General features: G+C 38.4%; 1 protein-coding gene across 6 annotated transcripts in view; it reads left to right on the top strand.

The window, feature by feature from the left end:
- adgrl3.1 (adhesion G protein-coupled receptor L3.1) overlaps positions 1–20,185 on the top strand; it is a 607,182-nt gene that overhangs the window by 303,008 nt on the left and 283,989 nt on the right. The window lies entirely within an intron of this gene.

Genomic DNA, 20,185 nt, shown 5'->3' with positions numbered 1-20,185 from the left:
TGCACCAAGAATCTATCTTTCCTTTTAACAGCTGAGGACTGGTTTGAAGTGAAACTTAAGTCATGCAATCGTCGCAGAAACCTGTTGGGATTTGGGGTAGTGGGGTTGCTTTCCTGAATCTTGCAGCATTCAATAACCCGTATAACTTTGGCTTCATGCATCATGCATAGCCATTAGCAGGGAATGCCAGGTAGGCTTGCTGAGTTAATTGCATATTGTGATTCCTGGGTCCTTTTCAGGAAAAGGGTTATGACATTTCATACCTGTTATTTTTAATCAAAGGTGCTAGACTGGAATGCATTGTGGTTAGATTGCAAAGCTACCCCATGAGCATCGCTCAGCTATAACCTCAACTAATGAGATGCGACCATGCAGTTTCTGTGAGCAAAAATAATCCTAAATGGAGTAGTGTATCAATCATAAAGAACAGAAAATGTTGGAAATACTCAGCATCAGTAGGGAAACAAATTATGTAATGTTTTAGGTTAATGGCCAACAGAATTGCTTATTCCAACAGTTTTTGTCTTTACTTCAGATTAAGAGCATCCATGGTAGCATGCTCACATAGACTGTACCCATGTACTGGATTTTTATCTGTAACTGTATAAATTTGACCATAAAATGAAACATTGTACGAAGGAGATGAAATTTGACCCACTTTCACCAATGTGGAATTGGGTTATGCCTGTACACAGTTCAAAATACTGCATTCATGCCATCAGTCTTTTTTAGATTCTTTCTAACCTGTATTTTTTCTACACACTTTAGCTGTCTGAATTTGACGGGATTTGTAGGCAAGTCCTTCTTTCTATCCACATTCCAGTCAGTGCTTTCACTTTCATTGGTGTTTCAAAAATATTCATAGTTTTCCCAGGAAATATAGAAATTGAATGTTTTAAAAAGAATATGACTTTTGTGACCCTTTCTGACCTTTGCCTGTCTTGGGTCTTTCCTCGTAGCAAAACAATCCTTTATTTCCTTTGGGTTTTACTTTTGTCATTGACTTTGGTTTTCAGTTGTTAAATAAATTGATTTAAAAATGATAGAATTAGCAAATAATGATCGTTAGCATTTTAATGTCCAGGAATTATTGCAACAGAATGTAAATAAATAAAACATTTTGTCTAAACTATATGTTATTATTCTTTTGTTCCTGTTACGCCACCAACTATTGGAATATCTGTTGCATTAGCATTCTTCACCAGTTCCAGACTGCTGCACTTCAAACATTACAGGGAGACACGTCTCTTGAAGAGCTCAGATAACTCCTTCGTTTGAAAAGGGCACGCTGATAAATATCTTCAAAAATGGTGACTGACACGATGCAGAATTTAAATACCTGTTTTTTTTCCAATTCAAATAGCAGCTAATTAGATGCACACTTAGGCAAATAACGCAGTAAATTTGAATTGAGTGGCATAGCTCCTCCTTCATGCAGCTGCCCAAATCAACTAACTTAGCATCACCCTGATTTCAACTGGGATGTAATTTGTACGACTGAGATTGGTTTTAACTCATTATGTCCCCGATTGAAGAATAGGGCAAGCCAGTAACAGGATAAATTTCAGACAGAAAGATTCCCATTTTCATTGTAGTTCACCTTGCGAGAGCTTCACCCTGAATGTAAATTGTGATATGTCTGCCTTATATATGTTTAATATTCAACCCAGAGATGTTTCTTTTGTTAATGATCATGAAATCACCCAAACAATAACCTTATAGATAATGCTTGAGTGGGTGTTTTTCAACGTAGTAATCAGCATGTTGACCTGCGCCTTCAAAATTATTGAATTGCTGTAAATGATGCAGTCCTTTTGCGATTCTAGTGAAACATTTGATCTATATTTGCATATTTTATTTTTTTTTACAATAGACTGAGCTTCAAGTTGACACAGCCGCTTCTGTATAGGAACAGAAGTAGACCATTCATCCCTTCACAAAAATTAGACCACGGCTGATCTACACCTCAAGTCTATTTACACGTCTTTACTCCATATCCCTTTGAAGCTTGACACAACAAAATCCACTCTTGTGCTTAAGAATTTCAATTGGTCCTGTTTTGAGGAACTGCGTTGCAAATTTCCACCCGTTTTTTGTATGAAAAGCTGTTTCCAGATTTCATTCGTTAATGGTCTGTTGATGCCTTCTTGGAAAAATAGTTCAGTTTCCTTCCCAACTAATCCCTATGTCATTTTCAATACCCTGATTAGAACACCACTCAACCTTCTAAATACAAACGGAGTTTATGCAATCTTGTCTCATAATGTAACTCTTTAAGGCCTGGTTGCAACGAATCAAGCTTGAGAAACAACACCTCGTTTTCTGCTGAGGCGCATAACAGCCCCTTGAACTCAATATTGAATTCTATAACTTCAGAGCCCAAAGGTACAGTGTTTGCTCTCCATTTTACTTGTCTTGTTTGTGTCTTGTTTACCTTGCTCTCAGTAGAGAAGATGCATTCTCTCCCTTCCACACATTAATTTACACCCATTTTCCATCTCTTTTTTTTCTCTTTCACCATTATCAACAACCTATTTGTCTTTTACTTTGGGCCTCTCTACTGTCGGTTCTCTTTGGCCCTCCTCTGCCTCTGTCTAAAGTATTTTTTTTAAAAATTCAACCCCTTTCAGCTCTGAAGAAGAGTCGTACTGGACTCAGCACATTAACTCTGTTTTTTCTCTCCACTGAGGATGCCAGACCTGCTGAGTGTCTCCAGTATTTTCTGTGCTTGTTTCAGATTTCTGTTGTGCAGCATTTTGCATTTTTCAGACAACTTTTTAAACCTTAATGTAAAAGTGTATAGCTGTAAAAAAACACACACATTTCTGGGATGTTGGTAACAAACAGTCACTCATTAGTACACAACCTAATGTCACATGGTACCGAAGCTTTCTATATTGAACTCAACAGGACAAATGCAAGAATGCCAGTTCAAATGATCACAGTAATTTATACTGCAGGAGGACAGAGTGCTGATTAGATGGCAAGTTAACTCTGATTAGCAAAGCGACCAAATAGGTACACTAACAATTTTAGATGATCAGTTAAGCTTGTAATGTGGCTCATTAACATTTGGTAGAAGAGACATATATTAATTTGAAGGGACCTGGTGTCTGCAAAAAAAGGAATAAGCTAAACCTTACACATTTATGAATTATCTGGGAGCTCGGGTCATCATAGTTCCTGAACAAAAACAGAAGTTGCTGGAAAAGCTCAGCAGGTCTGGCAGCATCTGTGAAGCAAAAATCAGAGTTAATGTTTCGGGTCTGGTGACCCTTCCTCAGAAGTGGACCCAAAACATTTTTGCTGCTGACTTACAGCATTTGCAGTTCTTTTGGTTTTCATCATAGTTCCTTATTGCTTGTTTCATGTCAACACCTTAACCAATCAGAGCCAACCTGTTGACCAATTGCAGCCAATTTGCCGATCAACACCCTTTCTTATGTAGTATAAATTGTGATTGTTTGAAATTTGACACTCTTGCATTTTGTCCTGATGAGTGAAAGACAAATAGCTTTGGCAGCATTTTTTTTCTGTTCTCAGCAATATTTGTGTATTTTGTATTGTGTAGAAGTTGGGTGTGTCTGTAAATTATAATGAGCTGAATATATCTTGCTGTTTATTTTATGGGGTATACAGTGTTCACTGTTTTCTCATTAAATTGTTTAGATTTCAAGCTTTCAAACCTGTATATATTAAAATTTCACATATTGTTATCCTTACTAATTATCATAAACTGGTGACTCACCTGTGGCTTTGCCTACTGTTGGGAGGAAAATAACTCATCATTGCGTGCTGTAATAGTTACAGAGTTCCCTCATCAGAATTACTAGTTGTGCTGATTTAATTGTGCTATGATTGCTCAAACATTATCAATTCAAGAATTGCATCAATAGATACTTGACTTCTTACTTTAGTAAAAATTAGATTAGAGTGGGAGTGATAAATTCTAACCGAAATATTACATCAAATTATAATTGTACTTTTGTAATTTATTTCTAGAATCAGTCAAAGCATTACACTCTCTAACTGGCTTGTGCTCAATAGTGTTGCCATATCTGTGACACTGTGTCAGGCAATTCCGAAAAAAAAAATGCAACAGTTAGGGAAGAAAAATACCACAACCTGTTAATGGTAGTACAGCAAATTAAGCATTGATAATGTGCTGATGTGACTAAACCGAGGACTTTTTACAGTAATGTCTTCCCTCAACATTGCCAGGTTGTTGTATATTTTGTGGTTTCATCACCACGTTATTCTTGTGTTTTCTCTGTAATTACTTAATTGGTTGTTGATCAGTTTGGACCCCTGTACCAGAAAATAAATCAGTTGGAGCTCCCATAAATAATTTTTATACGGTTAGTTAGCAAGGAAAAATCTATTTCTTTGATTGCCTGAAATTCTTAGTATAACTAACAGAATTGATTAGGGATCAAGAGGCCCTGTAAAGTAATATAATGTATATAAATAACACACACAAGTATTTTTTATTTCACTACTTTGTCTTTCACTCATGCAAAAACTTCACAATTAATGTCAAATAGTCTCAAAAAATTGCTTAAAACCTCGTTAAGAACGAGGGCAAATTGGCTACACTGATTGAAACATCATATTTTGTTATACAAAACACAGTTAAAATCTGTTTTTTTAATAACGCTAATTAATTAATTAAATTGATTTATCATTACATCTCCATTTCCTCTGCTGTATGCTGAAGCCAGTTGTCATAATCCATGACCTTGCTCAAAGTTGTTGCACAGAATTGATTGGTCTGGGCACACACTTTGGTGAGGAACAGAAGAGGGCTAATTAGCCCTCAAATCTTTTTCCATTATTTGATGAAATCATGACAGATCTGGAACCCAAGTCCATATACTAGCATTTGCCCATTTTTTAAAAGTTGTATGTGAGGAATGGGCATCTCTGGCTAGGCCAGCATTTATTTCCTATCCCCAATTCCCAGAGGGCCAATAAAAGCCGAAGCCGTTGCTGGGTCTGGAGTCACATGTAGGTCAGCCTTGGTAGGGATGACAAATTTTATTCCCCAAAGGATATTGGTGAATCAGATGGCTTTTTATTCACTTGACAGTGCTTTCATGATTGACATTTGGTGAGCTAATTATTCCAGATATATATTCAATTCAATTTCTCCAATCTTCCATGGCAGAATTTGAACCATGTTCACAGAACATTAACCTGGGTTTCTGGATTACCAGTCCAGTAACATTGCCACCATCTCCCCCTCCTCCCATACCTTTACTGATAGAATTATTCCCTCAGTTATAATACCGTTTCTGTTTCCCTAATTTATTGGACAAGTAAATCTAAGTAATGCACCACTGATTAAAACTGTTTAAACACTCAATGTTTTACTTCTTAACTGGGACATATGTTTCACAACACGTCAGTAATTTGCCAAGATGGAAGTGCTCATGGGTTTGGAAGGTGCTATATAAAGATATTTGGTGATTTTGTGCAGTGCATTTTGTAGATGGTACACACTGCTGTTATTGAGCATTGATGGTGGAGGATTGGATGTTTGTGGATCTGGTGCGAATCAAACAGGTTGCTTTGTCCTACAGATAATCAAGCTTCTTTAGTGCTGTTGGTGCCACATACTTCCAGGCAAGTTGGGAGTACTCCATTGCACTTTGTGACTGGTGTTTTATAGTTTTTGATAGGCTTTGGGGAGCCAGCAGATGAGTTAACTGCAGATGTTCTAGCTTTTAACCTGTTGTTATTGCCATGCTATTTATTTGTCTAGTCCAGTTCAGTTCTTGATCAATGGAAACTACCCAGGAAGCTAATACAAGGGATTCAGTGATGGCAATGCAGTTGAATGTCAAGGGGTAATGAATGCCTTGTCTCTTATTGGAGAAGGTCATTGCCTGACATTTGTGTGGTGGGATGTTACTGGCCACTTGTCAGCATGTGATGATTCTTTGGTTTTAAGAGGTGTATTTTGGCCTTTTTTTTATGAAGAAAGTTTGAAACAGAGGTAGCTGTCTGCTCAAAGCCAATAAAGTAAACAGCTTAAGAAACCTTAGGTTTTGTTTTGAATTTGGAACAACAGAAACAACCTGATTGGTGGGATCAAGCTTCCACAGAATCAGGACTTTTAGGTCTGGCTTTCAGCAGTTGCTGGGGTCTTGAAGCTAGATGTGGAAGCTTTTATTCATCCCTCTGTTACAGCTAAAACTTTGGGATCTCTTCCTGCTGCATGTGAGACAATCTATTTTTTGAATTTTCCTTTGCCAAGGGTGTATTCATGGGATGTTACTATATTGGAACAGTTAATTAATAGTAATTATTAAATTATTTTGTAAGCATTTCTATGGCAAGCCAATTCTTTTATTTTTATTTTGTTGGTATTTTAACTGTAGTTTAAAAATAAAGTGTGATAGTTTGACCAATCAAATTGCATCCAGAACACAAAGCCTTACACTTACCTATTAAAATAAGAAAAAGTTAGGTTCTAGACTATCTTCTTAATATATTTTGAGAGGGTTGGTCTGGTCCATAACAGCCCAAACGTGGATATTGTCCAGGTCTTGTGGCATTTGGTTGTAGACTGTTTGTTTCAGTATCTGAGGAGTCACAGATGTAGCTTAACGTCATGTGATCATTGGCAAACATCCCAGTTCTGACTTCATGATGGAGGGAAGGTAATTGATTAAGCAACTGAAAATGGTTGGACCTAGGATATGACTCTCGGGGATCCTGCAGAGATGTCCTGCAGTGGAGACAACTGGCTGCCCACAATAATAACCATGTTTCTTTGTGCAAAATATGACTCCAACCAGCAGAGAGATTTTTCCTCATTCCCATTTACACTACTCTTGCTAAGGTTGAACGCTAGTGTCCAAATTATTAGCCTTGATCTCTAGAATACTAAGCCATCTCCTCAAATCTCCTGGATCCATTTGTTGTACCACCTCCAAATTGAAGAGAGTACACTTCTGCTGCTGACTTCCTCAAAGACTCCCATTTAAGCCCACTTGTTTGTAATGGTTGCCTTCAGAGATCTCCCCTCCATACAGTCCCTTGGACTTCAAAGACTGAAGGAGCTGAGGTCTGCAGAATTGGATAGGTTGTTAGGTTGGGTTGTGACAGCTCTCCCATGACTTCTCTGAATTCTTGAGGTTGCTGGAACCTCAATAACCTACTTGCAGATAAAACACTTGTAACCCATTTGGCAGTTGTTCTTTACACACAAGGGGCATGTTCCATCCCTGCTAACTGTTTGCTTGGGGCATCCAGAGACAGGATTTAAATCTGTGGCTGTGTGAAATCCTACCACTGAGTGAATCAGTATCAAACCTGGAAATTATCCTCCTGTTTTGATTGTGTTTAGTGTTGATGATTTCTCTCAAAGTATGACCATGAAGCACAAAAGAAGATATTGGTGTAGGTGATATACTTTAACATGGGTCTTAAAGGAGGAGTGCAAATACAGTGGTGGAAATGATTAGGGAGGAAATTCAAAGCTTAAGCCCTTGGCTGATGACTTGGTACCAAATGATTAAAATTGGGGTTATTCACGTTGCAAGCATCAAAGGAGTGTGAGTATTTCAGATTATTGAGAGGCTGAATGAGACTAGAGATATAGGGAAGAGAAAGCTTGTGCAGTAATGATCTGTCTTAAGGCAGGTTCTTTGCTCATTTCTTCACTGTCTGTGAAGTATAAACCTTGTGGCAGGCTACACATCCATTAGAAGAGCCCATCTGAAGGTAACACGGGTATGCATGAGGGTTTTAGTAGCAGATGAACTGAGGCAGAAGCGTTCTAATATGGCTATGCTTTTGTTGATTGTTGGATGAACTTGCACAGATTCTTCCAATTCAGATTTTTGCACGTACACTATCTGTCTTATTGATTGATCAAATGACTGTGCAGCAAGTTTGTTGATGGTATAAAATAAACAATACTCTAAGCAATGTGTGTGAAAGCACAAAGACGTATAAGTAAACTAAGTGAATGGGTTAAAATGTGGCAAATGAATTTCAGTGTGGGCAAACGTGAGGTTGTTGTATGAAGGGTAACGAGGGATGGGCAATAAGTGTCGGTGCATCCTGCAACACCCACTTCCGACAAATGAATACAAAAAAGTCCTAACCAGATGGAAGAGGTTACTTTCTGAATGATGATCAGCTGTGAACAATGAATGTTTAAAGAGACTTAAAGTATCTGAATCAGTACAATATCATAAAGAGGTCCAGTAAATAATCAAGAAAATTAATTGAATGCTGGCCTTTATATTAAGAAGACGAGTTGTACTAATTCCTGGCAAGATTGCACCTAGGGTATTATCATCTGTTTTGGTCACCACACATGAAGAAGGATGTATTGGGCTTGGGAGGAGTGCAGTGTAGATGATATCTGGATTCTAAGTGTAAAATTTGGAAAAAAAATAACATAAGCTTGAGTTCCATTCACTGGACTTAAGTTTGGCTTCCCTTAACCTTCAGAACATGAAGGATTGATTTGGTTCAATTTTCAAGATATTACGTGGCACAGATAAACGAACAGAGAATCCAACAAACTAGAAACAGAGCTTTCAGGAGTGAAATTGGAAAACCATTCCGCACACAGCTCCTTTAACATTGGACAATATTGTTAGGTACTTCACAGAAAGAAAAGGGGCTTCTGCACCAGCAGTGACCATATGAAGAGATATCCTGAACAACCTGCTTAATGAGTTGTGTTTTAAAGGAGCGTCCAAAATAGAAAATTAAAGTACAGAAGTAAACGCAGAAGGCAGAAATAATCCCAAAACATATAGCCAAGGCAATTGAATGCACAGACATCGGTGCTATGGCAAAGGGGTGGAAGGACACTTGGACCAGATGGGAATAAGAATTTGAGCAAGGCCAGTTTAGTTGTGCTAAAGAAGACTACAGCAATGAGAAGGAGGGAGGCTGCAGAATGATTGAAAAGTATCAATGTAGGTTTTAAATTGAGACAATGGACATTAGGAGCTAATGTAGGTCAGCATGAGCACACGTGATGAATGTGTGTTCCTACTCATCCTTCATGATAGAATTCAGGAGCTTTGAGTACGTTGAAGTTTAGCAAGGAGCGTGATCAAGTGAGAATTAGTATTAATTAAGTCTCGAGCTGATAACGACGTGGATGAGTGTTTCAGTGGCTAATTTGTGAAGGTAGAGGTGAACATTGTAAGACAAGGATGTAAAAGGATTTTGTGAGAGAATGGACATATTTCAGGTTGGGTCAGAGAAAATGCAATTTTGAATAATCTGGAACAACTGAGAAAACGTCCAAGATGGGAAGTTGGAGTTTGAGGCGAGGTTACAGAAATTGGTCCAAAAACAAAGACAACTGTTATGTTTTGGACTTCGGAATGTTTTGATGGATGAAGATTGCTTCAAAACAAGACTGGATTTTGGATATGCAGTGTGGCAATTAAAACACAGTGGATGGGTCAAGGGAAATACTGAAGACTGAGTTTATTGGAATAAACATGGAAAGTGACTACACATTTGGGGATAATTTTGAGCTTGTGGAGATACTAGAGGTGGTTGTGGGGCCTCTTGATGTGGGAAAGGGATGGAAAAAGACGCAGTTAGCCGAGCTAACCACATGGTTGTGACACGATGAAAAAGTGGAAGGTAGTTTAGTTAAGCTACACATTGGTGAGGAGTGCGATGTTCAACTGTGAAAATAACTGGAAGAGAGGTTAAGGATGAATAAAGAATAGTCAGTGACAGAATGTTGCCTGCAGATTTGTTTATATTGGTGCTAGTCACATGGTGGGCACTCTGAAGGAATTTTTGTGTTCAAGCAAAGTGCGCTAAATGGAAAAATAAGTATGTTAAATTGAAAAGGAAACAGCTTGTCTAACATATGTTAAAATAAGTCTTGCGGTGTAGTCATATTGTCCCTACGTCCAGGTGAGAAGGTCCAAGTTCAAGTTCCACCTGACATAGATATGTGTTATAACATATCCAAATATGTTGATCTTTTTAAAAAAGATGAAATAAATCTCAGGAGGAATTTGCTTTTAATTCATGTTTCTTGGTCCCTCCTACATAAATCAGGTGCACAGAAATCAACTAAAATTAATTACACTGATTTTTATTTAAGGTTGGAATATGTTTTCCTTGATTGAAGGTGGCGCTTATACCCTGAGGTAGTTCATCATGCTTAATTAAGCTGACGCCATGCTCAATTTTAATTAAAAATACTTCTTGTCATGCAGCCTTCCTCCTTGAATGCTCACCACCGACAACAACAATTGAATTTAAATAAAGAAGTAATGATTATCCGAAAGAATCACAAAAAAAAACATGCTGGTCAGATTCAGTTAACTTACTTTTTACTACTGGGAGTTTAATTGTTGCTTCTCTGTCTCTGTCTCCTTGTGGCACCCTAGGTTGTCACAGGGTCGCTAATCATGCCTCAGTGGTGTTACTGGAAGAGACAAGTTCAAAGAATTGTTTCAGCCTTTGTGGGAATTGAACCCATGTCATTTCTATTATTAAGTATGACATTCCCTAGCCACCTGAGCTAAGCAGCCCTTATCAGTAAGGCTGTGAAGGGACTTGATTAATATCTGCAGTAAATTTCATATTATTTTCTTAGGGTATGTTACAGTTTGGTGTCTATAAGAATATGCAAAAACACTGGAAGTGTTTTGCAATGCATTTTATTTTTTCAGTTTGTAAAGAGTTTGGAATGCATTAAATATCACTTAATGCTGAAGCAGTATGTTGGGAGGATGATGTCACCTTGCACTCTTCTTCAACACCTAAAATCATTCATTTCCCTTTAGTGCCTTTTCTGTCAAACTGTTAAAAATTTAGCTTGTTGATTATTTGAATAAAATAGCACAGGACAATCCTCATGCAATAGCAAAATGATAACCCATCCTGAAGAGCAAACCACACATTAGCCATATGTAAAATCAAATCAAAACATCAAGTATGCCAGCAATCTGAAATAAATATAACTGAAAGTGCTGGCAGAGCCCAATACATCTTTCAAAATCTGTGGAGAGAAATGATTGACACTTCAGATCAATGACCTTTCATCAGAAACATGAACTTGAAAATAAAATGCCAGCACAAAAGCAGAGAGGTTGTCTGCTGATGTAAATCACTTTCCGTACCCCTACCAAAGTGTACCCATTCTTTGAGAAAGGTATAACCATTTCAGAAACCAGCAAAAATGCTTCAGTAATAGGAAATGCTAACCTTTTCTTTTCAAAAGTACCTGGTTAAAAGGTTCAGTTGATAGCCAAGGATTACCAGAAGTTAATAAATAGCTGCACAAGTTCGCTGTTTAGCCACTTCAACCTGTTTTGCTGCATAAAAATCTGCTTTTCTATCCTTTCTACCTTACATTATTGAACATTATTCCATTTGCCAAATACTTGCTTTCTCACTTTATCTGCATTTCTGTGCGTGGGGTTCAGTTAGCTCAGTTGGATGAATGGCTGGCTTGCAAATGTAGCATGATGCCAACAGAGTGGGTTCAATTTCTACATCAGCTGTGTTTACTGTGAAGGACCGGCCTTCTCAACCTCCCCTCTCACCTGAGGCATGGTGACCCTTAGGTTAAACTACCACCAGTCACCTCTCCCCAGTGAGAGACCCATCCTATGTTCCATTGAACTATGATGACTTACCTTTATTCTAGACTCTTTTCATCCACCAGCTGTGATACACTCTGTCCTTTTAATCGTTGTTATTTTTGAGCATAAATAGATGAGACGTCAGCACTGATCCCGCACTGATCCCTGTGGCACTCCACCAGTCACAATTTGCTAATCTGAAAAGATCCCATCCATCATTACTCAGTTTTTGCCATTCAATGAGATCGTGACAGATCTGATAATCCTCAACTCCATATTCTGCCTTATCCCATGACCCTTGTTTACCTTAACAATTAGAAATCTGTCCATCTCACCCTTAAATATACTTAATGAACCAGCCTAGACATCCTTTGCAGAAAAGAATTCTACCGATTCACTATCCTTTGAGGAAGGAAATTCCTCTTCATCTCTGTTTTAAATAGTTGAGCTCCTATTCTGAGATTATGCCCTCTGATCCAGAAAGTCCCACAAGGGGAAACAATCTCTCCACAAGTCACCAAACATTGTATATGTTTCAATAAGGTCTCCTCTCATTCTTCTCAATGCACAACGAGTACAGGCCCATCCTACTCAACCTGTCCTTTTAAGACAATTGCTCTACACCTGGAATCAATCTAATGGACCTTCTCTGGACTGTCTCCAATGCCAGTATCCTTTTTCTTAGGTAAGGGGACCTAAACTGTTTACAGTATTCCAAACATGTCTAACTAGTGCTTTGTGGTGTTTTAATGAGACTTCTCTATTGTACTCCATTTCTCTTCAAAATAAAAGTGAACATGCCTTTCCTATTACCCTTTGAACTTCAATGCTAGCTTTTTGGGATTACTGCGTGAGGACCTCCAAATCCCACTGTGCTACAGTCTTTGCACATTTAAATCATAAGCAGCTCTTCTACTCTTCTTGCCAAAGTACATAATCTCTCATTTTTCCTTCATTATATTCTAGCTGCCAAGGTTTTGCCCATTCACTTAACTTGTCTATATCCCTCTCTTGACTCCTTAAGCCATCCTCACCACTTGCCTTCCCATCTATTTTGTGTCATCCACAAACTTGACTATACTACATTCAATTTCTTCATCTAAGTCATTTATATATTTGTAAGTAATTGTGGCTCCAGCATTAATCCCTGTGGCACTACAGTTATAGGCTGCCGTTCTGAAAGTGTCCCCTTTAAACCAAATCTCTGTCCTCTAATAGTTAGCCAGTCCTGTATCCATGCTAATATACAATCACCGACTTCATGGGTTCTTATCTTATTAAGTAGTCTTATATGCAGTTCCAAATTGAACCAATCTATTATTCTTTGAACTGCTTTCTTTAAGACTCTAGGATGCAGGATTTCAAGTCTAAGGCCCTTGTCAGCTGCTACTCCCATTCGTTTTCCATGTAGTTTTTCACTGCTGATAGATATTTTAATTTCCTCACTTTTCATTTCAAGGCAGCGTTTTTTAAAATATATTCAGTCCTACACTGTAACTATTGTCAGTGGGCCTACATCATATTCATACCTCTGACTTCTTTCATTTGCTATTTTGCATCCAACAAACTGAATCTGCATTGTGATTGTCTAAAGCAAATACTTTCTTATTACTGTGATAATGACATCCTTTATTAACAAAGCTACCCCACCTCATTTTCCTTCTTATCATTTTGAAATGTCAAATACCAGAACACTAGACCCTTCCCATGGTCATTTTGCAACTATAACCTAAATTTGCACAAAACGTGTTCAAAGATTCTGTCATTTCCTATTTCTTGATGTTAAATCTCTAGTCTCATTTGCAAAAGGATAGTGGGAACCTGGAAAATTCCCTGTTTCGTTCGCCTACCTCAGAAGAAAGTGCCCACAATATGGCATTTTCTTTATGCTGGGGGACAACTGGGCTTCAGTCAGGCCAGCTTACTTGGAAAAGAGAACACATGTGCTGATTGTTGTTGAGATAAGCAATTTTAAAGATCTTTTTCAGTGCTGTAGGACTTTGCACCGATATAGTTCAAATGAAAGGCCATTTTGCCCACGTTTTCAGACATAGTCCATACCTCATCCATGCTGTCCAATGCTTACCATGCCAACTAAACCTCTCACCCATTAATACATATCTGTTACATTCCCACTATGCTAAGCTATGGCATTTCCATTTCCATTGACCCACCACATACTATAAAACCAATGAATCTTATAGTGACAGCAGGATGTCTCGGAAAAATAGCTTTCTAAATGTCATTTGTTCATTGCACATATTTTTTGCAAAATGTCCTTTTACCAGAGGACAATAAAAGTATCAATCATTCAGACCTTTTAAAGTAGCGAAAGCAGAAACTGCAAGAACTTGAAAATTCATACCTTTATGTAATTGACTATAGAGAACAGAGATACAAATCAAAGCAACATTTTCCCTGGAGCTCATGTATTTCAATGGATCAATAGATTTCTGAGTTTTCAACCAAAGTTCAATATGCATTCTTGGCCATTACCAGAAAGTACTCAGTTACTCCGATGCAGTTCTCAATCAAGTCTAATGACTAGTGGAAATGACTTTTAAACCCGACTGTTTAATCTATATAGTTTAAAGTGATTGTATATTTCAAAAAAAAAGAAATTTGAGGACATTTACAAATAACAGAACAGCACAGGAACAGGCCCTTTGGCCCACCAAGACTGCACTGACGCATGATGCCTTACTAAACTAAAAACTTTTTGCCTTTACACAGTCCTTATCCATCTATCACTTGCTTTTTCATTTATCTGTCCGGCAAACCTACTAATTAGGCCAACTACATTTTCTTCCAAATCGTTTATATAAGGTTAGGGATAGGTAAATCCTATACTTAAATATCTTCTCTAATAATTTCCTTACCACTGACTTAGGGCTCACTGGCCTGTAATTCCCCAGAGTATCCCAGTTGTCCTTAAAGAAAGGAGCAATGTTGGCTGTTCTCCAGTCCTCTGGGACCTCTCCTGTTACTAATGAGGATACGAAGTTTTCATACAAGGCTCCAGAAATTTCCCTATCTACTTCCCTCAGCATTCTAGAATTGATCTCATCAGGTCCCGGGACTTGTCTACCTCATTGCTTTTCAAAACACCAAACGCCACCTTTTTTATATTAACATGACCGAGAATTTTAACATACCCCTCACCATCCACCATGTTCTTTTCCTTTGTGAATACCAATGCAAGGTATTTGTTAAGGACCCCATCCACTTCCTCTGGCTCCATGCATAAATTTCTTCCTTTGTCCTTGAATAGGCCTACCTTTTCTCTAGCTACCCTCTTGCTCCTTATATATGTGTAAAACACTTTGGGATCTTCCTTAATTCTGTTTACCAAAGATATTTCATGGCTCCTTTTAGCCCTCCTAATTCCTTGTTTGTGTTCTTTTCTGCTATCTTAATATTCTTTGAGTGTTCCATCTGACTTCAGTTTCCTAAAACACATGTATGCCTCCTTTTTATTTGATGAAGGCAATTTAACATTGAAAGAGCACCTTTGTAAAGGATCCCATATGGGATAATGAGCATGATTGTAACCACTCCTCCCACTGCATACTAAGATTCTGTCGGAGTTGCTTAGAATATTTTCTGACCACAGCCCCATCAAAATTTGCTTATCGGCTACTGTCTCTTAACATCCATTTGGAATGCCAAAATCAGTCATCCCACTATTTCTGATGAAGGGTCCAGGCCCAAAACGTCAGCCTTCCTGCTCCTATGATGCTGCTTGGCCTGCTGTGTTCATCCAGCTCTACACCTTGTCACCCACTATTGATATTGATTGAAGGATATCTTTATACTATTTCAACAAAACATTTAATTCTTGAGGGGTCTTGGGATGCAATGATAGTACTCCAATCTCTGGACGAGAGGCCCAAACTCAAGTCCCATGTGCTGTAGAGGTGTGTCACAACAAGTCTGAACAGGTTGATTTAAAACACCTAGCATCAGGACAGAAACAAAGACTTAACTACGTTGTGAGCAACTAAGGGATTACAGGCACCTTGGCTGAATGGAAATGGCACAGTGGCTCATGGTTAGCACTGCTGCCTCACAGCACCAGGGACGTGTGTTCAATTCCAGCCTTGTGTGTTTGTCTGTGTGGAGTTTGCAAGTCTCCATACCTAGGTCCCTGTACCTAAGATGGCACCTAGAGGCGACATACAAACTTTTCACTGCACTCATTCGAGTGCATGTGTCAATAAAGGCTATTCTATTTTATTCATCTGTGTGGTTTTCCACCTGGTGCTCTGGTTTCCTCCCAAAGAAGTGCAGGTTAGGTGAATTGGCCATGCTAAATTATCCCGTAATGTCCAGGGATGCACGAGCTAGGTGAATTAGCCATGGTAAATGTGGGGTTACACGGATCGGGTTGAGGGGACAGGTCTGGCAGGGTGGGGTGGGTTGGGAGATGAACTTTGGAGGGTCGGTATAGACACAATGGGCTGAATGTCCTCTTTCTGCACTGTCAGGATTCTATGATTCTACTTTCTCATGAGTGAGATTGCCAATTTATTGCTCAGTGATAGTGAATTTGGAAGCTGTTGACTTGGATGGATATGAGCCATATTGAGACTGTCTGAAGTTATTTGAAACCATGATATGATAAGAGACAGTACCACCATTAATTGTTTTCAGTGACTTTTAATATGAAATTTTCATTTGAATTGTGGCTTACTTGATCATGTTAGAGTTCATGGTACTGTATATTGAATTCCATAAGCACAATGCTGGTGAAGTAATCATGTTTACAAAGAAGGAAGGATACTGGGTGCAAATAATTAACTCTCAACTGGGAATTCACAGGTTGCAAGGTCAACTCATTTTGTCCAAGATTTTTAATAACTTCTAGATTTGGTATAGCATTGTAAAGATTAGAATTTTGCATACCAAGCAATTTAATTGGATAAGGATCAGTATTACTTGTTGTTCTGCGGAATAGAAGTAATATTGAATAACTGTGCAATCATGTCGGTATTTGTAGACTTTTTTGATAGCTGCAGTACTTCATATGCTAGCTGTGTCTCAGCTATGAAATGCTCATTGTTTCTTTGAGATTTTGCATGTGTCCCTTCAACCCAGTGATAAGAATTATGTATTATGTTAAGAGAAAGCAGTTGAAGCAAATAATAGGAAAGAGTTCCATGTAGTTTGGAGAAATAAAGGATTAAACTGTCTCGTGGGAAAGGGGGTTAATTTGTAGGAAAGGAACAGACTTGTTAGGTTAATGCCCTTTGGATGGCTAATGACGCAAAAACATAACTAGAGTGAACGTAATGAGGTCAGCCAGGTGGACCTCAGAATATGAGTTCCCTGATTGCGGCTGTTAATCTGGTTCAGTCAGGGAGCCCTGGCTGACAGATCGGAACTGGAGCTTCAGTCATCCTCTTCACTCTGAGAGCTGACTCTGAGGAATCTGGATCAGTATCAAGGACTCTCCACATGTAAATAAAGGGTGACTTGGTGACAGGATACTGGCCTTTGTGGAATTATTTCAATAACGTGTTAATTGTGTGCCTAGAAGAAGGTGCTGACACTGCTGCACTTTGCTGTGCATTTTTGTACTGTATCTACAATTACAATGAGCTAGAAATTTGATGCTGTAATAATATTTCATACCTTTGCATCATAGAACAATAAAGTAAACCATTAATTTTGAGTGAATAAATTTTCTGTTCAAGAGATGGATTTGCTGAATAAACTAAAAATTTGTTTCATGCTGACAATAGTTTTCAAACTAACATGACACGTTTCCACAAAATGTTCTTTTTTTTCCTTATTGACTCATGGAATTTGGGTGTTATTGGCTGGGTCAGCATTTACTGCCCATCCCGAGTCGCCCTTGAGAAGATGGAGATGAGCTTTTTTTCCTGAACTGCTGCGGGCCATATATTTTATATATATTTGACTGTGCCACCTTCCAGAGGGCCCCAACCAATCAATATTTCTTCCACCACTCCTTTCAGTTCAAATTCATTTTGCCATGTAAGTTGGTGAAAGGGTGAACTGTTAATGCTGGAACAACAGGAGCCAAAGACTGCTGAATGACAGGATCATCAGTGGGACTTAATGATTGCGAAAAACAGGACAGGACAAATCAGTCATTGCATATAGAAGATAAATAGAGACTGGATGAATAATTAGATTGTGAGAGAAAGGATAAAAAGAGAACAAGGCAGGAAATAGTCACTTTTGTGAATGCTCCAATGTTTTTGGAAATGAATTAGTCTTCGATTAAGTGAAATATCTAAATTGTATTTTGACCTTTTTGCTCATGTACTTTAAAGCTTCTATCAGCCGATATCCATCAGTCATTTTTTTAATGTTGAAAGAGAACGACAGATGAAGCCTCATTTCCAGGTCATTTAGGTAGTATGTGATTTAATCATGCCAAGGGCTTCATTCATTATCTCTATCATATCTGTCACAAGTCAGAATGTGCTCAGGTTTGCGGGTGTTGAAATTGGCCGTTTGTTTTTGAAGTTATTATCCAAGCAGGTTTGTTGAAGGTTGCCTTTATTGCTTTACTGTTTTGTAAGGAATTGCAAATTATACCAAAGATCATGCCAGTGTTATGGTCAGTTGATGCTGGACTGTCAAACTCCCCCAGTTTACAAGAGATTAATGTGTAATCATGTTGTTCAGGGGGGTGTAATAAGTCAGCTAAGGGTACTTTGATGAAAAGAGGTAGCATTCTTTACACTGAATGAACAATTACTAAATGATCAGAATGAAGTAAAGAAGTGGTCCGCTAAGGACTGCTTAAAACACAACAGATTTTAAAAGTGATTTATTCAAAAAATCTCTGGATTATGGAAGTGAGCCTGTCTTTTGCCAGCAGAGAATAGATAATAGACACTGGCAGCTAACTGCAAGTTTTCAGTACTGTCGCTGTTGTCCAAGGTCAAGTGGCTCTGGATCAGACAATCTATCAATTGATCAGCCAGCTCAAACCTGACGTGTGCAACTGCCTACCAACCTAGAGAAGAAAATGATGGTGCGCAGATTAATTATACCTTCACAATCTGGTTACTATTCCAGAATGCTGATAAATAATGATAAGATAAAAAGTCCCCTCAATTTGACGCAGATGAAAGATGCAAGGTTGTGGGAAGAGTTTGGAAAGTTGTGATTAATTTTCATTGCTTCAGCAAGAAGATCTAATGGGCTGGATGGGCTTCCTTTTTAAACTTGTATGTTTTAGATGCCAGACCTGGTAAAGCTATCCGTAAGAAAGTTCTGTAACAACAAATGTATTCTATGCCATGCACCTTCCACTTTCCAGCTGTAAAGGTGTACTCAAGCGCAAACAGCTTGTCTCTTGGCATTCGATATACCACTAGCCTGAGTGGAGGTGTCAAAGTCAAAGACCCAATGGAGCTTTTCTGTTTAAACATGCACCTGTGATGGCGAGAGGAGCATGTGTTAAATGCAGTTTTATCTAATATTAAGTGTTACTTTGGACTGTAAAAGTCTGCCTGGCAATTTGGGATTGACTGTTCATGGGGATACATGTGAAGGGGTGTGTATATATAAAGAAATAGCTGACCAGGAAATTGAAGCAGAAACCATTTGGAAGGCTTGAGCTCATCCAGGTTTGAAATACTGTAAAATTCAATCCTAATTAAGGAAAAAAGAATTCAGGACGTTGTGTTTGGAGCTAATTCCAATGCTTTACGTGTCAGCCAACTAATAGCAAAACAGCAGAAGTGTGACTGGTACGGACCCAGTAGTATGCTTGCAACGCGAAGGATATCAGGCAGACACACAAAAATAATTCCATATGGTATGAGATGCTGACTCCATCACCTCAGACCCAGACTGGAGCTTCTATGCAGACAAAGCACAATAGGAAATAACTCAATCCATGTAAGCTTCTGGGCTGCGATTACATGCTGACTAATTTAGCTTCAAGCAAATGATCCAATTTTTGCAGATGTTTCACTGTCACCAATCCTATATTTTCATCATCTACATCTGTTGGCTAGTCTAATGGAGACTGTCATTCTATCACTGGGTTTGATTTATTTCAGAATCTATTTCAAGATTGTTGTGGAGAGTGATGGGGGCACCCACATTACCACATTTGAAATTGAAAGGAAAGAATTCTTCAAAGTATCTGATAGCTTCATAAACATTGAGGAATGAGAAGCAACTGAAATCAAAAGGGGTGAATTATGGATGTCTGTAAGAGAATTAATCTCGTTTTAACGTGTGATTACACCTTTGTCTTTCAGTATCTCTTTGAGCGTGCTAAGACCGTGTATACAATAAAACTCCTTGACAGTCTTGTATCGCATTTATTTTCTTTAACCCTAGCACAGAGCATTCCCTGTTGCATCTGAATGTCACTGTTCAGGAACAGTTTCAGTGATTTTTGTAATTTGAGTCAAATAGTTGACACTGTTTTGCTCTAAACATGATTTAAATTCCGCCTGTAGAGAATGTATATGATTGACATTAGGGAATGCAAATGGCTTGAATTTGTCCTTCCTCAAAGCAGCTTTGGTCCTGGGGAGTGAGGGACACTGACGTTTTAGCTCCAGTCAATGATGTCAATTGCTGAGTAATTGAAC

The sequence above is a fragment of the Rhincodon typus genome, chromosome 3 (genome assembly GCF_021869965.1).
Source record: "Rhincodon typus isolate 14 chromosome 3, sRhiTyp1.1, whole genome shotgun sequence".
Lineage (NCBI taxonomy): Eukaryota > Metazoa > Chordata > Chondrichthyes > Orectolobiformes > Rhincodontidae > Rhincodon > Rhincodon typus.
This window is presented reverse-complemented; position numbering and strand designations above follow the sequence as displayed.